Source organism: Piliocolobus tephrosceles, chromosome 11 (genome assembly GCF_002776525.5).
Source record: "Piliocolobus tephrosceles isolate RC106 chromosome 11, ASM277652v3, whole genome shotgun sequence".
In the NCBI taxonomy this organism is placed as follows: domain Eukaryota; kingdom Metazoa; phylum Chordata; class Mammalia; order Primates; family Cercopithecidae; genus Piliocolobus; species Piliocolobus tephrosceles.
This window is the reverse complement of record NC_045444.1, coordinates 20,458,249-20,476,541: the sequence shown is the minus strand read 5'-3', so window position 1 is coordinate 20,476,541 and position 18,293 is coordinate 20,458,249.

Sequence of the window (18,293 nt, the reverse complement as noted above, 5' to 3'; positions counted from 1 at the left end):
CGAGCGAGCTACATAACTTATGGGACCTGGTGAAAAATGCAAATTTGGGGCCCCTTGTTCAAAAAGCAGGAAAAAGTAATGCTGTATGATACAGTTTGGCTGTGTCCCCACCCAAATCTCATCTTGAATTATAGCTCCATAGTCCCCTATGTTGTGGGAGGGACCCAACGGGAAGTAATTAAATCATGGAAGTGGGTTTTCCCATGCCGTTCTCATGATAGTGAGTAAGTCTCATGAGATCTGATGGTTTTATAAAGGGTAGTTTCCCTGCACACACCTCTTGCCTGCTACCATGTAAGATGTGCTTTTGTTCCTCATTCACCTTCCACCATGATTATGAGGCCTCCCCAGCCATGTTAAACTGTGAGTACATTAAACCTCTTTCTCTTTATAAATTACCCAGTCTCAGATATTTCTTCATAGCATTATGAACATGGACAAATACACTAAAGGTACTAAAATATAAATCTTTTTCCTTTGTTCTGTGGTCTCTCTCTTGACTTGTCATGGAATCTTTTATTTGCTATTTAATGTCATTCTAAGTAAAAAAAAAAAAAAAAAAAAGTTAAATATTGAAATTATTAAGATTTTATTGTACATCTTTATATTGTATAATGTTAGTTTTAAATGAAACTTTAAGAGTGAGACAACACAAGTCACGTGCCCATGAAGCTGACCCAGCCTGGGGACAGTCCTAACAAATTAAGGAATACATCACAAAATTCAAGTATCTCCTGGCATGAACTTACACAACAGTAGAAAGCAAAGTCAAAGAAATCTGCATGTGATAGGCAGAGGGCATTGCAGAACAGCTTTCTTCAATTTGTAATAACACTGAGAAAAACTTTCAATTAACTGATTGCAAACCAAATTTATTCCCATGGAGATGAAGTCCTTCAATAGTATATAAAACGCTCACACAAATAAGTTTCTATCTTCCTTAGGGGAAAAAAATAGGAGAGAGAATAGAGAAAATATGCTATTGATATAAAGAATTATGAATGGAGAAAATTGCTGGGTTTTATTTACTCATATTACATTCTACCTCCGTGCATGCAAGAGGCTGGCAAGTTATTATATCATAATTATGGACTCCCCTAGCAGCTTGAGTATCAGTGGTTCCTATTGTTCCAGGCCTTTTGCAAGCCCATAAGTGCCAAGATTGCATCACACAGAAAAAGAGCAGGAGCTAATTGCATTGCATATTTATACTTCCACAATTCCTGCTATTACCCACGTAATTCCCAGTGGGTTCTAATTAGCTCAATCAGGGCTGGGGGAATAAAAATTCAAGCAATTTCAAATAAGTATGGGGTTTGCTACCACCACAAAATTTGGCAAAATGCTAACCTTACAACTACAACTTAAAACTATGATTTAGCTCTCACTTCTAACAACAGTGGATAGCTGTTTTGTTATGCTTAGATTTAGCCTAATATAATAGCTTTTTAAATATTACAAACCTATATGGTTTGCATTTTGGTGTTTTTCTGTAATTAGAGGGGAAAAATTCATTTTGAGTATCATTTTTGTTGGGCTCTTAAGCCTCTGATGACATGCAATAACGTCTCTGCGCTTTCCTCTCTCATTTTATAATCTGCATTACCCAGAAGTCTTACCTTTCGATCCTATGCAACCTATAATGAATATGGTGCTCAGGAAAATGATTTTCCTGAAGGGTCATACTCTGGGAAGATGAGCTTAATTGCTCTAGGCATCATCAGTGATTTAAAGTTTAGAGAAATCATCTTTTTGCAAGTGAAAACAACTAAAACTTCTCTTAACACAAACAAGAGAGCTGTCACGGAGTCTCTCCTTCTCCCCATCACCTCATTATTAATTCATCTGGCTTCAGAATCTCAGTTCTAATCAGGGAGTTGGCTCCTGCAGCTTCACTTACAATCAGCTCGATGCCAAAACGGCCTCCCGCAATCACCCTCCTCAAATCTACAGATGACTCCTAGTGAAGAAAATGATTTGAAAGGAAATGGGTATGCTAAGACCCAGTGTGCAATGTCTAGTGGCTGGAGCTTGGGGGCTCACACCAGCTTTCCTCTTCTCAAATGTCCAGCCTTGATGCAGGGGAAGGTCAAGGAAAGTAGAAAGAAGGGAGACTGAAAGAGACTTCTAGAGAGTATCTGAGGAAACAGCCTAGAACAAAGTCCAAGCCTGGCCACCCAAGGACTGAATGCGTTCTACAGACACATTACTTTCCCTCTCCCTTCCTCATACCAGTACATAGCATAGTGTTTTATGAGTGGCTAACATTTAAATATTAGAAGCATTTACATGAAACTCCAGGGTGCCAGCTTCTTCTGAAAGGGAAGTAAAGGAGGCCTGCATTCTGGCATGTTAAAAATTGGTCAATTCTGATTGGAGGTGATGGTTTTCCAACAAAACAAATAGTCTTCATTGCTATGGTCCCACCCCACCAGGCTGGCTCACCCTTTTAGCTGCCTACCTCCTGTAGACATTGGCATCTTTCCTCTGAACCCTATACCCGGTGTTCTGTAAGTCAGCCCCTTCTCCAGGTTTCTTCAGGTGGTGAAGTCCAAAACACCAGAGGGGTAAGCAGTCCAAAAAAAAAGGAAAAGGAGTAAAACAGAAGCTTTTCTGAAAACTATTTATACTTAGAAACCTAATTAAAGGATGAGACATCATCGTCTCCTCATGCAACATGCATTTCCTGGGCACCCACCATGTACCTGACATGGTTTGCAGAGCAGAAGAGACAACAGTGACAAGACCAGACCCCATCTCCTCACCAAACTTTCTTTCTCTGTGACACAGGCAATCATCAACTAAAAACTAAATATATATGACATCTAGTAAACAATAAGTGCTGAGAGACTGAATATACAAATGGACAGTGGCCAGATTGTGTATAAAAATAGAACCAGTTCAGGAAGGCAATCTACCATATCTAAAGTTATCAATTCAGGAAGTCGGACTACTATCTGTAGCAACCAGTCCCAGAAGCCAAACAACAGCCCACTAACAATCAGCCCCAAATGGCCAGGCCTGGATTAATCACTGACAGTGCCCTTAATTTTCGGTCCTGCTCCCAACTCAGGACCAACCCCGAGGAAGTCAAATATGCACCCCTCACTCAATCACATGGGATGCTGTGCTTCTAGTGAGCTGACTACAGCTTTTCCACACCGACAACCTCCATTCAGGGTGCACCTGAGACCTTCCCTTTTCTCTACTTTCAAGCTTTCCCACCCTCTGCCTGCCTGCGAGTCTCAGCCCAACAGAAGTGATGGTGGCTGCTACCTTGCTATGGCAAGCTCTGAGTAAGCAGCCTTTGTTTATTCTCATTTGGGTGGTCTTCATTTATTTCCATGGGGTTTTGAAAGTCAATAAAGCAGAGTAGAGGAATAGAGTGGTGAATGGATGGTGAGTGGTGAATGGATGGTGAGTGATGAAAGGAATAGTTTGGGAAGGTGGTGGTGTTGGAGTCAAGCCCTGAAAAGGGAGAAGGAGGGAGGAGGGATAAAGTAGGAGGGAGGGAGGAAATTAGAGAGGGAGGGAGAGAAGGAGGGAGGAAGGGAACCATGTGACTCTGATGGAAAAGCACTCCAAGCAGAGGGAATAGCAACACAAAGCCTGGGATGGGCAATAAGCTGGCACGTTCCAGAATTGACGAGGAGAAGAAAGGAGGGAAAGAGTTCTGGGGGAGGGAATCGGAGAGGCAGCCACCAGCCAGACGGCAGGTTGCATGGGGCTTGTCCACCACAGGAAGGACTTGGAACCTCCTCGGGCACTATTAGTTGTGAGCAGGGCACATCCACACTCCATCTGCTGTGTGAAGAACAGGGGCCATGGGGGGAGACTGAGACCAGGTGGGAGGCCATGGCAATGATCCACAGGGAAGATCCTGGCAATCCTAGCTAGTGTGGAACAATGAGGGTGGTAAGAGGTGGCCAGACTTGGAATGTAGATATTGGACTTGCTAAAGTGTTGGATGTGAGGTGAGAAAGAATATGAGAAACAAAGGATGGCTCCTATTCTCCTTCCCTCCTGTTCTCCAGCCAATATGAGTGACCCCGCCACACCCCTACAATCCCACCACCAGTCCTTTTTAACGTTCCTTGCCCAGCAGTACAAACAGAGATCAAAGAGAGCAGCCAATACTGAAGGAGGTCAAGCATGTAGGAAGTTTCTGTGGAAGGAAGGACAGAGTAGTAACAACCAAGCCAGAGTGGCTTTTGTACAGAAAGACCTAAAGGTCTAAAATGTACCACCCAAGTCAGGAAGCCCCAAGCCCCTCGGCGCACCTTCCTTCAGAGGGCCCAAGCTTCTTTTGTTTTCTCACTCAGCTTCACCACCCTTTTCTAGTGGTGCCATCGCTTGTAGCCAATATTGTCAGTGCTCATACCCTCCAACCCCCTTACCATGTCTGTGCAAGCCCACCTGACTCCCGCCATGATCCAGACTAGAGGGGCCTGGGAGTGAATGCACCTTCCCACCCCCACCCATCCCTCTTCTCTGGACTCCCCTACCCACAAACAGCAGCCCTGGACCTACAAATGATAGGTGAGGGGGAAAAATACCCCAGCTTTCTCATTCCTGACAAGGATGGTTTTGAGGTCTGTGTTTTGCACCATTTTCCAAAGTGTTCCCTGTGGAACCAGCCTGTTAGCACCCTTCCTATCTCACTCTCTTCTCACCTAGCAGCACCCATGCTCCTCCCATCAACAGCTTCCCCTTTACTTCTTGGCTCAGGGTCCGCTTCTAAACTCAGACCACCTATGATATTTTTTCTTAATTTTAGGCCAGGCGCAGTGGCTCATGCCTATAATCCCAGCACTTTGGGAGGCCGAGGTGGGTGGATCACCTGAGGTCCAGGAGTTCGAGACCAGCCTGACCAACATGGCAAAACCCTGTCTCTACTAAAAATACAAAAATCCAGGCATGGTGGTGCATGCCTGTAATCCCGGCTACTCGGGCGGCTGATGTAGGAGAATTGCTTGAACCTAGGAAGTGGAGGTTTCAGTGAGCCACGATCACACCACTGCACTCCAGTCTGGGAGACAGAGTGAGACTCCATCTCAAAAAAAACTGTTTTTAATTGTTTTTTAGATAGTATCCATGTGATGGAAATTTTTTTAAAAAGATCTCGTCCAGACCTTGGTTACTAGACAATACCATTGTCCCCTAAAGGGATCAGGCTTCTTGGAGGAAAGACTGACTCCAGGGTGTGGCAGGGAAAGTACAAGACAATCATGGAACATCTTACTGTACCAAAAAGTAAGGATCTGCTCAAGAACAATAGGGACATATTAAAGGGACATGATGGCCAGCTTTAAGGAATTCTTACTGGCTAAATTTGGGACAATTCAAACAACAAAAAGAAATAACAGTAATGGGCCATAACTTATCAAATAAAAAAAGAATCTAGGAGTCTATACAGATACTAAAGAAATTAAATAAATACATAAACATGAAAGAAGGAAAAATGCTTCCTTGTAATAGAATATTGAGTAATAAATAGAGAGGGAATGATAGAATTAGTAAAACTATTTTACAACCATCAAAGCACAAATTGAGGCAAAAAAATCATTAATGAATGCTAAATCTAGGAAGGAAAATGTAATAAGAAATAGGATATTTATTTGGGCTCAAAATCTCTCCCCATAAAGTACTAATTTACAAAAGAAAAATGGTAACTATACAGTAGAGAAAATGGACAAAACAAAGACCATTTCCTTAGACATGCCTAAAGATTCCCAATTCTTCCTTCCTGAGGAGGAAACGGAAAATAAAATCAGAACCTCACTGACTATCTCACATATACCTTTGTTATATATGCTATGCTTACATTATGCACTAGTTACATGGCCATGGGGGTAGCTCATTTCTAACTACTCCTTTGACAGTTTTCATACACCTAGGTTTTGTTAGAGAACCACACTACCACGGGTAAGCCCTTACCCTATCATTCTTCAAAAACATAGTGTTTAGTGGCAAGATACAAAGAGACTGAGTGATTGAAATTGAGTAAACTAACTCTTTACTGATGAGTTGTAATGAAGTCAATGGTCCTCAAGGGAGCTACCATCACGTTCAGTCCCGGATGAATATGCATTCTACTTCTTTTGTGCAGCTTACACCACTTTCCCTTCCTGTTTTATCTACATATTCAAACATCACATGGCAGCATAATTGAATTTCTCTTCCTTCACCTCCAAAAGGTTGGGGCTTTTTCTGTTTTTTCTTTAACCAATTTTTTCAGGTTCACCATTTAAGATCTTAAGTTTCAGACTTTTTTTAACAGCATGTAGTGGGCTGAATGGTGAGCCCAAAAGAGATATGCCTATATTCTAATCCCTGCCATGTGTGAATGTCACCTTACTTGGAAATCTTTTGTAGATGTACCTCAATTGAGGATTTAGAGATAAAAAGATGATCCTGGATTATCCCTGTAAACCCTAAACACCATCACAAGTATCCTTACAAAAGACAGGCAGGGGGCATTAGACACCTCTACAGAGAAAAAGATGACATGAAGATGGAGCAGAGAGAGGCAGCCACAAGCCAAGGAATGTGGACAGCCACCAGGAGCTGGAAGAGGCCAGGAATGGGTTCTCCCCTAAAGCCTCCCACAGGAGTGTGATCCTGGGCACCCTGTGATTGCAGACTTCCTATCTTCAGGACTATAAAAGAATAAGTTTCTGTCATTTCTGCCATTGACACCAACCTTATGGTAATTTGTTAGAGTAGCCACAAGAAACTAATACACAGCAGAACCTTTCTTTCAAATGAAATCTTACACAGCTCTCCCCACCAATATGTAAAAGGAGAACTATTGTGGTCAAGTGGGACTGTGAAGCAGCAGCCTCCCATCCCTTCCCTTCCCTTGCAAGTCATCTCTCCTCTCCTACCCTCTCCCTTCCTATCGGCGGGGAACTCTGAAGGCAAACTCCCCATCCACCAAAGCTGCTCCATGTAACAGTCTGAAAACCAATCTTCCAAAATGTCAGGCCTCTGAGCCCAAGCCAAGCCACCGCATCCCTTGTGACTTGCACATACAGGCCCAGATGACCTGAAGTAACCGAAGAATCACAAAAGAAGTGAAAATGCCCTGCCCTGCCTTAACTGATGACATTCCACCACAAAAGAAGTGAAAATGGCTGGTCCTTGCCTTAAGCGATGACATTACCTTGTGAAATTCCTTTTCCTGGCACATGCTGGCTCAAAAAAGCTCCCCCACTGAGTACCTTGTGACTCCCACTCCTGCCCGCCAGAGAACAACCCCCCTTTGACTGGAATTTTCCTTTACCTACCCAAATCCTATAAAAAGGCCCCACCCTTATCTCCCTTCACTGACTCTCTTTTCCGACTCAGCCCGCCTGCACCCAGGTGACTAAAAAGCTTTATTGCTCACACAAAGCCTGTTTGGTGGTCTCTTCACACGGATGCGCATGACACAAAAACCCTCATCATAGTCATTATTCCAGTGCTTTAATTCCCTGGACATTCATCCCATACATCCAGTTTTTCTCTCCTTGCTTTTCTATTTAACGAACCCTTTCCTTATGTGTGTGCCTTTTGGAAAAGAGGCATGCAGGTTGCACAGCTGGCTCTCAGTCTCTAAGCCACACCCCCCAGGAACTCCGCTGTTAACCACAGTTCATTCTGGTTCTTATCTTGTTTAAAACTTTTGGTTTGGTATCACCCTCTCTTCTTCAGCATCCCATTTTGATCCCACCTCCACCCCTCAGGATTTGTTCTTGGCCTCTTCCAAAATCTTTCTTTTGACTTCGTTTCATGTTTTTCAGTCTCGGACTCATGACTTGACCCTGGCTTGCAGTTTCATCTTGTGCACACCCTGAAGCTCGTTGATTCATCCTGCGTTTCCTGGCACCCTGTTCCAGGCCACACATTTCTTCCCCATGGAGTCAGCAGGGGTGTCCTGCCATCCCTTGCAGGCTTTCTAAAGCCAGTAGAATTATTTCTTCAAGCATTGTCCAGAGTTGGTATGTATATTTCCATGCCATTGATAAGCCATGATTCACCCCCAAGATGCAGTGGTAAAATCACTTGCCTTATAAAAACTCAGTGAGTAGGACCTGGACGAAGCCAAGAACAAAAGCACCTCTCATTCATGCATTTTTTTTAGTTGGCTCCTGCCCTCAGTGTTTCTCTTCTCAGAGACCTCTCAGGATTCAAGTAAAACTTGGGGGCAGGTGGGGATGGAAGGAAAGGGTAAAATAGAAGTGAGGGCAAGAATTAGAACTGTCTATCAAATAACCAACTTTGTAATGCAATTTTTGTTCCTATTAGGTCATAATTTGAAGGCTGCCTACACATTTTTCTCAGCATTTTTATTGTTCAATTTCAAATGGCATTGACATAGCAGCTGCCCATGCAAACTCTCCCAACTTCTCACAAAGTACAGAGGCTGCTCAGCTTTCATTAATTTGCCTTCCAAACAATCTGTACATTCTAAACACTAGATATTATCACTCCAAACCTCTCTGTGTATGCTAAATTCTGGTTGTCATGCAACTGCCTAGAAATAATCAATTCAAGCTATCACACAGTGGTGTTACCCGAGGATCCATTGTTTACTTCAGTCTAGCAATGTTTATGCAATTGTTTTTGCTTATTGTATTTTGTCAAATTGTTTTATAAAAATGAGTCAAAAACAAAAAAATGAAAGTGCTGATACCAGGGATAAGAAGTATAGGTCATATAAACTTAACACAATTGAGACAAAGACAAAAATCACTTAAGCAGCCTAAAGACAGAGAATCTTTCACCTTAATCAGATTCTCACTAGACTCAGACAGGTCAACTGCATGTTCAATTAATTGTGAAGGAACAGAACACAATTAAAGAACATGTACCAAATGTTGACAATAAATCATAACTGATTGTGTTTAAAAAACGGAGGTGTAATTAGCGGTTTCATCACCCTTTTAGCTCTCTGGGAATGGAATTCCTACCTCTTTTATATCAAATAAGTCTATTGTCTGGCTTTCCACATTCAACCCTTGTACAAACTTTCAAGAATATATGAAAGGAAAGAACAGCTTGTGCTTATGACAAAAAAAGACAAAAATACTGACGTCTAAACTGGCATCAACCTAACACCATGTATCCAAAATGAATTTACTTACACTACAAAGCAAGTAGAACTAGAATGAGAACATCTGACCATGGGCTTCTCCATGGGACAGAAACCACATGAACAAAAATACAATGACAAAGAGCCTAAAAATAACTACCTATGCACAAGGTTACTTACGGCTGTGGCACTTGTCAGAGCAAAAGTCTGGAAACCCAAATGTCTCTCCATAGAGGGCTGTTAAGTAGCCTGTGATATACCATAGGGAACCATGTAAACATATAGCAGAATCAAGATCTCTATGAATAAATATGGAGTAACAGATACTCTAGAATGCATTGTTAAGCAAAAAAAAAAAAAAAAAAAAAATCAAAGTATAAAACATTATTAGAGCTCGGCACCTTTTTATAAGAAAAATAGGGGAATGAGTATACAAACACACACACACACAATTTTGCTTATTTTTTAAAGAAACATAAATATTGACTAATGGCTGTTTACAGAGAGTGGTGATTATAAGGTGAAAAAGAAAGGAATAGAAACTGCTGTAAAATATATTTTTGTATATAATTTTGATTTTTGAAGCATGTACATATTTTACATATTTAAAAATTAAATAAAAAATAAGCCTAAATTTTCCATAGAAAATATAAGGTCTTGTTTCCTTGCCAAAGAAACTGCACTGGATGCCAGCAGATAAAAACCATCTACCATCCCTTAGGTGGATTTCAGAGAGAGATAATGGAATTGAATACTCACCTTCTCAGCAGTAGATGCCATGAGCACTGATCCTGATGCTAGTGCTCACAAGCCTATGTAAAATTACTCAACCTCTCTTTCTTCTCATCTATCAAATACAGGTAATGTTTACCTCATATGAAAAAGGAGTAAATAATTTAAAAGATTTTATGTAAAAATAGGCCTTAAAATCACACACAATCAGAAACAAATGAGTCTAATTGCATATAAAATTGGTAACCACACAGAGAAAATCAGTATTTAAAATTTCTTTGAGTACAAAACTATGACTGTACCTTCTTAGGGGTATACATTCTAAAAGTAAAAAATAGCAAATAAACCTTAAACTTAGGTGTTTTACTATTAACATTAATATTAGAATTTTAGGTTTTAAAACTATTTTACAATTGCTATTTCAAAGGAGGAGGTTTTAGACCAAGAATTTTATACCCAGCAAACTTGCTTCCCAAGGCAAAGGTGAAATAGGCTACCAAACATTCTATTGTGGAAAAAGAAGTCACTAACAATGTACTCTAGGAACCAAAAGAAGACTCATATTTAAGAACTCAAAAAATGTATCAGTTATGGGATAAAATCACTTCCCTTACTCTGTTTGGGCCACAAACTTAAGAATGTCTGTTGGATTCCACGTCCTCAGACGGATTTCACATCCCAGGGAAGCTTGGCCTAACAGTGCTACTCTTGGCTGCTTTTTCTCCCTTATCAATTCCAGAAAACATCCATTCTTGAATTCTGTTCTCGATCCCAGCGTTCAAATAAAAGCTTTTGCCATGTTTGAGTGCCACTTAAAATGACCTATATTACTCTATTCCAGCACTTGCTCTAATAATGGCTAAACTCTCTACATGGTTAAGATGCTGTGCTGGGAGAATTACTAAAATATTTTTCTTTCTTCTTCCATAAAAGTAGAGCTACATAGAGCAATATAATAACCATTTTCACTCTCAAATAACTCAAGTAATGATTTTCTGCAACTTTAAAATTCATATTGAATGACCTAAGTCTCAGAGTTGTCTCTTTTTAATTGGTGAAAACTAAATAAAAACTAGTCTATGGAAAATATCGTTTCCTTCAAACCCTATCCCATCATTGAACTCACAGTTACAAATGTCCCTGCATTTACTATATTTTAAACTTTGAAACAAATACATTTTTAAATGCATAGAAAAAACTATATGATGATACATTAAAATAGAACAACAGCATTTATCTCTGGATGGTTAAATTCTATGTAATTATTTTTTCTTTTTACATTTTTCAAGTTTTCTGCAAAGCACATGGATCACAAGAACAAAAACAGATGCTTAACTCAGTACAGGTAATTTTGTATATACAATATGATTGTAACTATGTTTTTAATAGGCAAAAACATCAACAGATAAACTTAATCCATTTACTTTTTCTGAGTGGTAAGAAAAGGATGATGATTAACGTTCTCTTTCTTCTCTCTGCTTTTCTATATTTTCCAAGTTTTCTGTGATGAATGTATATTATTTTTATAATGCTTAGGGTATTTTTGTGGTTATTTTCATGGTGGGGCAAACAGCAAGTCAAAATCAGTCACTAATCAGTTGAGTAACAATGAGTAACAACCAGACTAGTTGTTACTCATTGGAAATGAGGTCAAGGGATAGGAAAGAGGGAAACATCAAGCCACATTCATTCTCAGACACCCTAACCTTCCATACCCACTCCAGTCACAAAATGAGCAACAAACAGAAGTCCTTATTTGATTGATCCTACCAACCCACCTTCTCATCCCCAAATTTTCCACCATGCCATGAAATCAGCACAGCCCAAACACCCATAAGAACATTCTTTCTGCCTGACATGTGCATTGAAGAGCTGCATGTTTATTTGCAAATAAAGATGCAGTTGCCCTGTAAAGCCCGAAATTAAGTGCCCTAAACAGATTTTGAGTTTACAGGACTCTTTCTAACTGCATTACTTTTTCCCTAATAAAGTTTCCCCCTTGCTGCCACAGTAGAGAAAAAACATTTTATGACTCGCCTTTAAAAGTGATATAGCGGGAAGCTGATAGCGCAACAAGAAATTTGATTCCTCTGATGGAAAAAACAGTCTTAGCAGACATTACTCTATAGCAACTAATAGCCTGTAAGTACAAATATCTCTGTTTTTAAAGCATCTGAGGGTAAATGCCTGCTGTGCATTTTGTAAAAAATTGACGAGTTTTCTTTTGCATGTGTTAGCCTGCGTGAGCTAAAAGGAAGAGAAGTGGCTGCTCTACCATGGAGTTCAGAACTATTTTTAATAAGATGTGTTGCTTCTGCACTACATGATGACAAGGAACATGCAGGGGTGGGTGCTATTATAAGTCCTCACCCTTCCAGTGTTTATACTAGCATTGCACTCGCGATCATTTTTCTCCTAGCTTTGCTGTGAGCAGAATAAGACTTGTTGTTTTATTTTCCCTAATCTCCTTCACTGCAGTATCCAGTATTTCTTGGGGACCTGTGGTGCACTTTGGACCAATGTCTTCAAGAAACTCATCTACGATGCTTTACTAATCTCATTCTTGGATAGTCATTTTCTCAGTTTCTCTCCCAGTCCACACTCCAAATGTGAGAGACAGCTTTTCTCATAGTGGAAAAAAAAACCTGGGCCTTGGAGCCAGACAGACTTTGACTCTAATCCCAACTCAGCTACTTACTAGAGTTTATGAGTTAGAGCAGGTAACTCAGTATCTGTAAAATTCAACTTTGTCACTTGAAAGATGGATTAATGGCACATCACAAGACTGCCACGAAGAAAACAGACACCCTATGGAAGGTTTAATAGCAGACCTATTGAAAGGTAGCTGTTACTCCAATCAGTCACACCATTAACGTTTATCCTCACTGGTCTCACCTGTCAATGTCCTCCTGCCTTGTAAGATATTGTTAAGGGCTTTTTTTTTTCTTTTCTTTTCTTTTTTTTTTTTTTTTTTTTTTTTTTTTGAGACAAAGTCTCGCTCTGTCACCCAGGCTGGAGTGCAGTGGCGCGATCTCGGCTCACTGCAAGCTCCGCCTCCCGGGTTCACGCCATTCTTCTGCCGCAGCCTCCGGAGTAGCTGAGACTAAGGTGCCCACCACAACGCCCGGCTTAATTTTTTTTTTTTTTTTTTGTATTTTTAGTAGAAACGGGGTCTCACCGTGTTAGCCAGGATGCTCTTGATCTGGTGATCTCGTGATCCGCCCGCCTTGGCCTCCCAAAGTGCTGGGATTACAGGCGTGAGCCACTGTGCCCGGCCTGCTAAGGGCTTTTCTTACAACCTTGTTATCTCACTGCTTAGATGAGTTTTGTGTCATTCTGGGCTCTAGATATGTTCTTGTGTGCTTCCTCTTTTCTTTCTTAAAACTCTTGTATCTTTGGTCTGAATACCAATCCTTCTCAGTCCCCACTGTTAAACATTCCCTTGCAAAAGGTTTTTCCCTTTTTTGTTTCCTGCATTGACTCATGCTTCTATTCAGCAAACATGACTGAGTGCATGGGACTTCCCAGACCTGTGTGTTCCCAGAACCAAAGGCCATGTGTTCTCACTAATGGGTGGGAGTTGAACGGCGGGAGCAAAAGGACACAGGGCAGGGAGCATCAGGCACAGGGGCCTGTGAGGGAGTGGGGAGCTGTGGCAGTGATAGCACTGGGAGAAATACCTAATGTAAATGAGGAGGTAATGGGTGCAGCAGGCCAGCATGGCACATGTATACCTGTGTGGTAAACCTGCACGTTGTGCACATGTACCATAGAACTTAAAGTTAAAACAAAACAAAACAAAAAATGAATCAAGAGTCTACAAATTATATATATGTTGGTATATAGAACTTGGTATATAATAATACTGAAAAAATTACCATTTATTAAATAAAATTGGAATAATAGGATATTTCAGTGGGAAATAAAGTAAAGCTTATCTTACATGCAAAAATGTTAGTCTTTGTAATAAAATGAATAATGCTGATGCAGAAATAAATATTTATTTAAAAATAAATGTTCAGAATCAACAAAAAATGAGCTCTAATTGTGTAATCCTCCAATTTAATAAAGTGTCAATTAAATACTGCCTCAAAATGTCATAATTGGGAAATTTATGAAACACTCCAGTTTTATTAAAACATACTACAAAATCACTATTGTAATTAAAACACTGTTAGCTTACTCTAGAATTGCAATGGAGGTCAAACTAGTAACATATTTATAAAGCTAAAATAAATGCATAATCTTTGGTAGTTCATTTCGTAATTTGGGAGCTAAAAATCCTTCCCAAAGGCAAGAATTTTTTTTGACCTCTAACCTTCTTTAAGTTTTTTAAAATTTTACTTTGGATTCTGGGATACATGTGCAGAATGTACAGGTTTGTTGCATAGGTGTGCATGTGCCGTGGTGGTTTGCTGCACCTATCAACCTGTCATCTAGGTTTTAAGCCCTGCATGCATTGAGTGTTTGTCCTAGTGCTTTCCCTCCCCTTGCCCCCCTACCCCTCAACAGGCCCTGATGTGTGTTGTTCCCCACCATGTCCATGTGTTCTCGTTGTTCAGCTCCCATTTATGAGTGAGTGAGAGCCTGCGGTGTTTGGTTTTCTGTTCCTGTGTTAGTTTGCTGAGATTGATGGCTTTCAGTTTCATCTATGTCCCTTCAAAGGACATGATCTCATTCTTTTTATGGCTGCATAGTATTCCGTGGTGTATATATGCCACATTTTTTTTATCCAGTCTATCGTTGATGGGCATTTGGGTTGGTTCCAAGTCTTTGCTGTTGTGAATAGTGCTGCAATAAACAAAAGAGCTTCTGCTCAGCAAAAGAAACTAGCATCAGAGGAAACAGGCAACCTACAGAATGGAGAAAATTTTTGCAATCTACTCATCTGACAAAGTTCTAACATCCAGAATCTACAAGGAACTTAAACAAATTTACAGGAAAAAAACAAACAACCCCATCAAAAAGTGGGTGAGGGATATAAATAGAAACTTCTCAAAAGAAGACATTTATGCGGACAACAAACATATTTTTAAAAAGCTCTTCATCACTGATCATCAGAGAAATGCAAACCAAAGCACAATGAGATAGATACCATCTCATGCCAGTCAGAATGGCAATTATTAAAAAGTCAGGAAACAATAGATGCTGGTGAGGCTGTGGAGAAATGGGAACCCTTTTACAGTGTTGGTGGGAGTATAAATTAGTTCAACCATTGTGGAAGACAGTGTGGTGATTCCTTAAGGATCTAGAACCAGAAATACCATTTGGCCCAGCCATCCCATTGCTGGGTATATAACATCCAGAGGATTATAAATCATTCTACTCTAAACACACATTACTCTCCATCACTTTTATTTTTTCTTTGATTATACCTTGTGTATCAAATTCAGTTAATTTGTATTATTTTATATTTATTTACACTGTCATCATTAAGAGAGATATGTAACGTCCAAAAAAAAAAAAAAGAAAGGAAAGTGAAGTATCTGAGCACACCCATGACTATGCAAGAAGTGAGGCTGAACATTTTGTAAGAGATTTTTACTTTGTGAAATCAAACAGTCACAAGACAGTATACTCAACATGACCCGCATAAAGCCTGAAGCCATGCTAAAGCAGAAAATGCCTCAAAACTGTCTGATATTTCCAGGTTAATAATAAAAACAGGAGGTGGTGAAGAAAATACAGTATGACTTCACTTGCATGAAACACCTAGAATAGCCAAATTCAGAGACACAGAAAGTAGATTAGAGGTTGCCAGGGCTAAGAGGTAAGGGAGAATGCAGAGTCACTGCTTCACAGTTACAGAATTTTCATTTACAGTAATAAAAAGTTTCTGAAACAGTGCAGATGGTTGCGCAACACTGTGAATTTAATTAATGGTATGGAATTGTACACTTTAAAATGCCTAAAAGCACAGATTTTATGTTATATATATTTTACCACGATGAAAAAAACACATACACACACACACAAGGAGGTGAAATCAAAATACAAAGTTAAGGACAGCAAAATACTCCTTCTCACCACATCCCAGACCTGCCTGACTACCTGTGGTTCCACATACACACCTTTCATAGTAATTTAGTCAGTTCATGTTTTCTGAAAGCTCACTGTGTGTCAGGTACCATGTTGAGGGCTGAAAGAAGAATAAAAAACATTTCACGCCTGTGCTCAGACCAGACGCACAGCTCAAAGTGTCACTGGCCTATATGTCTTGCTCAAATGCTACCTCCTTCAAGAAGCTTCTAAGATCAACAGGTTGAAATGAATTGCTCTCTCTTCTGTGCCCCCATAGCTTTTGTTGTCCCATTATCTGAGCCCTCATTATAATCCCCTTGTGTTTTGCCCTTTGTATGTCAGTCTCTGCCCCATGCCATGCCTGCCCAACTCCAGCTCTACCAAACTCCTTCAAGTCTATAGTCAATCTCTTCCACCTCGTGCCTATCCCTTTACATGCTGCATAGGCACAGCAAGCACTCAGTGCTTGGCTTCCGCTATCCGGAGAGCAACATTTTCAGAGCCTGCCAGCAGCCCAATAGCAGGCCCCTCCCATTCAGTTATTAATCACTTAATCCTCTCACCCTTCCTCATGGCACTGCCTTCGTAAGCTGCTTCTTAACCAGGAGTAAAAAGAGAAAAGGTGACTATTTTCCTTTGTAAATTAGCCTTAACATCAGGAGTGCTAGGATGTACTCAGCACGGGTCTCCTATTCCCAGCTGATAAAAAGAACCCACCTATGAGTGTTCAATGCACAATAAGTATTTTAATTCCTGATGAGACCAATCATTACCATTCAAAGAAATAAATGTTGGCAAGATTGAGAAGAGCAGAAAGGGGGAATATTCAACTGCACAAAGAGAAAGAATGTTTATAATAAATAATCAGCAGTCCTAGAGAGCGGATTTCTCCTTCACTGAGCTCTAACCAAAACACTTACACATGTGAAGACAGAAGAACCTGGATATGATGTTTATATTTATATTTTAATGTACAAGCCTTTTGTGAGGACACAACACAGCACACTTTTGAACCCATAATAAGAGCTACCTTTTATTAGGTACTTACTACATGCCAGATACTATTACAGCTGACATATATTAGCTTATTGAACCCTCACAACAATCTAGGGAAGACATAAATACTGTCACCCTGAAGACACCAGCACCCAGAGAAGGTAAGTCCCTTGTCCAAGGGACACACAGCTGGGAAGTGACATAGTCAGGAATAAAACAGATTTTCTGATTCCAAAGTTAATGTTGTATTCAGTACCCTAAAGCGACTCTTTGCTGGTCCCTATTATTTTCTGCTTTTGCCTTTTTACTTTTGCCAAACACCCAGGGGTTCATCTTTGATCACTGTCTTTATTTACTCCCCATACAAAATGAATCTGCCTCCAACATACATCTTGAATTCTGACTGCATCTCTCCTCCTCCAGTGCTCAAATTCTGGTCCAAGCCATCGTTATATCTGGCCTGGACCCCAGCAGGGCCTGCCAACTTACTTACTCACTTACTTACTTACTCTGCTTCCATTCTTACTCCCAACACCCTTTTTTGCCGTATGCCAACCAGAGTTATCCTTTTAAAGGACGAATCCCATCTTACCACTCCTCTGATTAAAACTTCCAAAGTTTCCCATTGACTTTAGAGTAAAATCCTAGCTCTGACCATGACCCACAAAGCCAGCCAGTACCAGAACTCCCTCTTTGACCTCATCTACTAGTTTCCCTTCCCCTGTATCCCCAATCCCCTCCACTGTCTTTCTCCCTGCCCCTTCCAAACATGCAATTTTGGCTCACTTGCCTAGAATGCTCTTCCTGCAAGCCTTCTTTTCATCCTTTGGTCATCTCAGAGGAACTTTTCCCATTCTTTCTAGCTAACGTGCTAGCTCCTTCCCTGACACTTCTCCTAGTCATTCTCTGTCCTGTATCACATTTCATTTTCTTCTTAGTACCTTGGTATTCGTTGGGGTTCTCCAGGGAAACAGAACAAATATGAAATACATATATTTAAGGTTTGTTATGGGAATTGTCTCACACTATTATAGAAGCCAAGAAGTTCCATGCTCTGCCATCTGCAAGTTGGAGATGGCAATGAGGATTATAAAGATGGGATTATAATGAGGGCTCAGATAATGGGGCAACAAAAGCTGCTGGTGTCATTCAGTCTAAGCCCAAAGCGTGAGAACCAGGGGCACCACTGGTGTAAGTCCCAGAGTCCAAAGGCCTAAGAATAAAGATCTCTGATGCCTGAGATCAGGAGAAGATGAGTGTCCCAGCTCAAGGGGAGAAAGAGACAACTTGTTCTTCTTCCACCTTTTGTTCCATCAGGGTGCTCAGTAGTTGGATAATGCTCATCCACATTGGTAAGAGCCGTCTGCTTTACTCAGTCTACCCATTTAAATCATAATCTATTCCAGAAACACCCTCTCAGACACACCTAGAAATAATTACCAGCTACATGGGCACCCTTAGCCCAAAC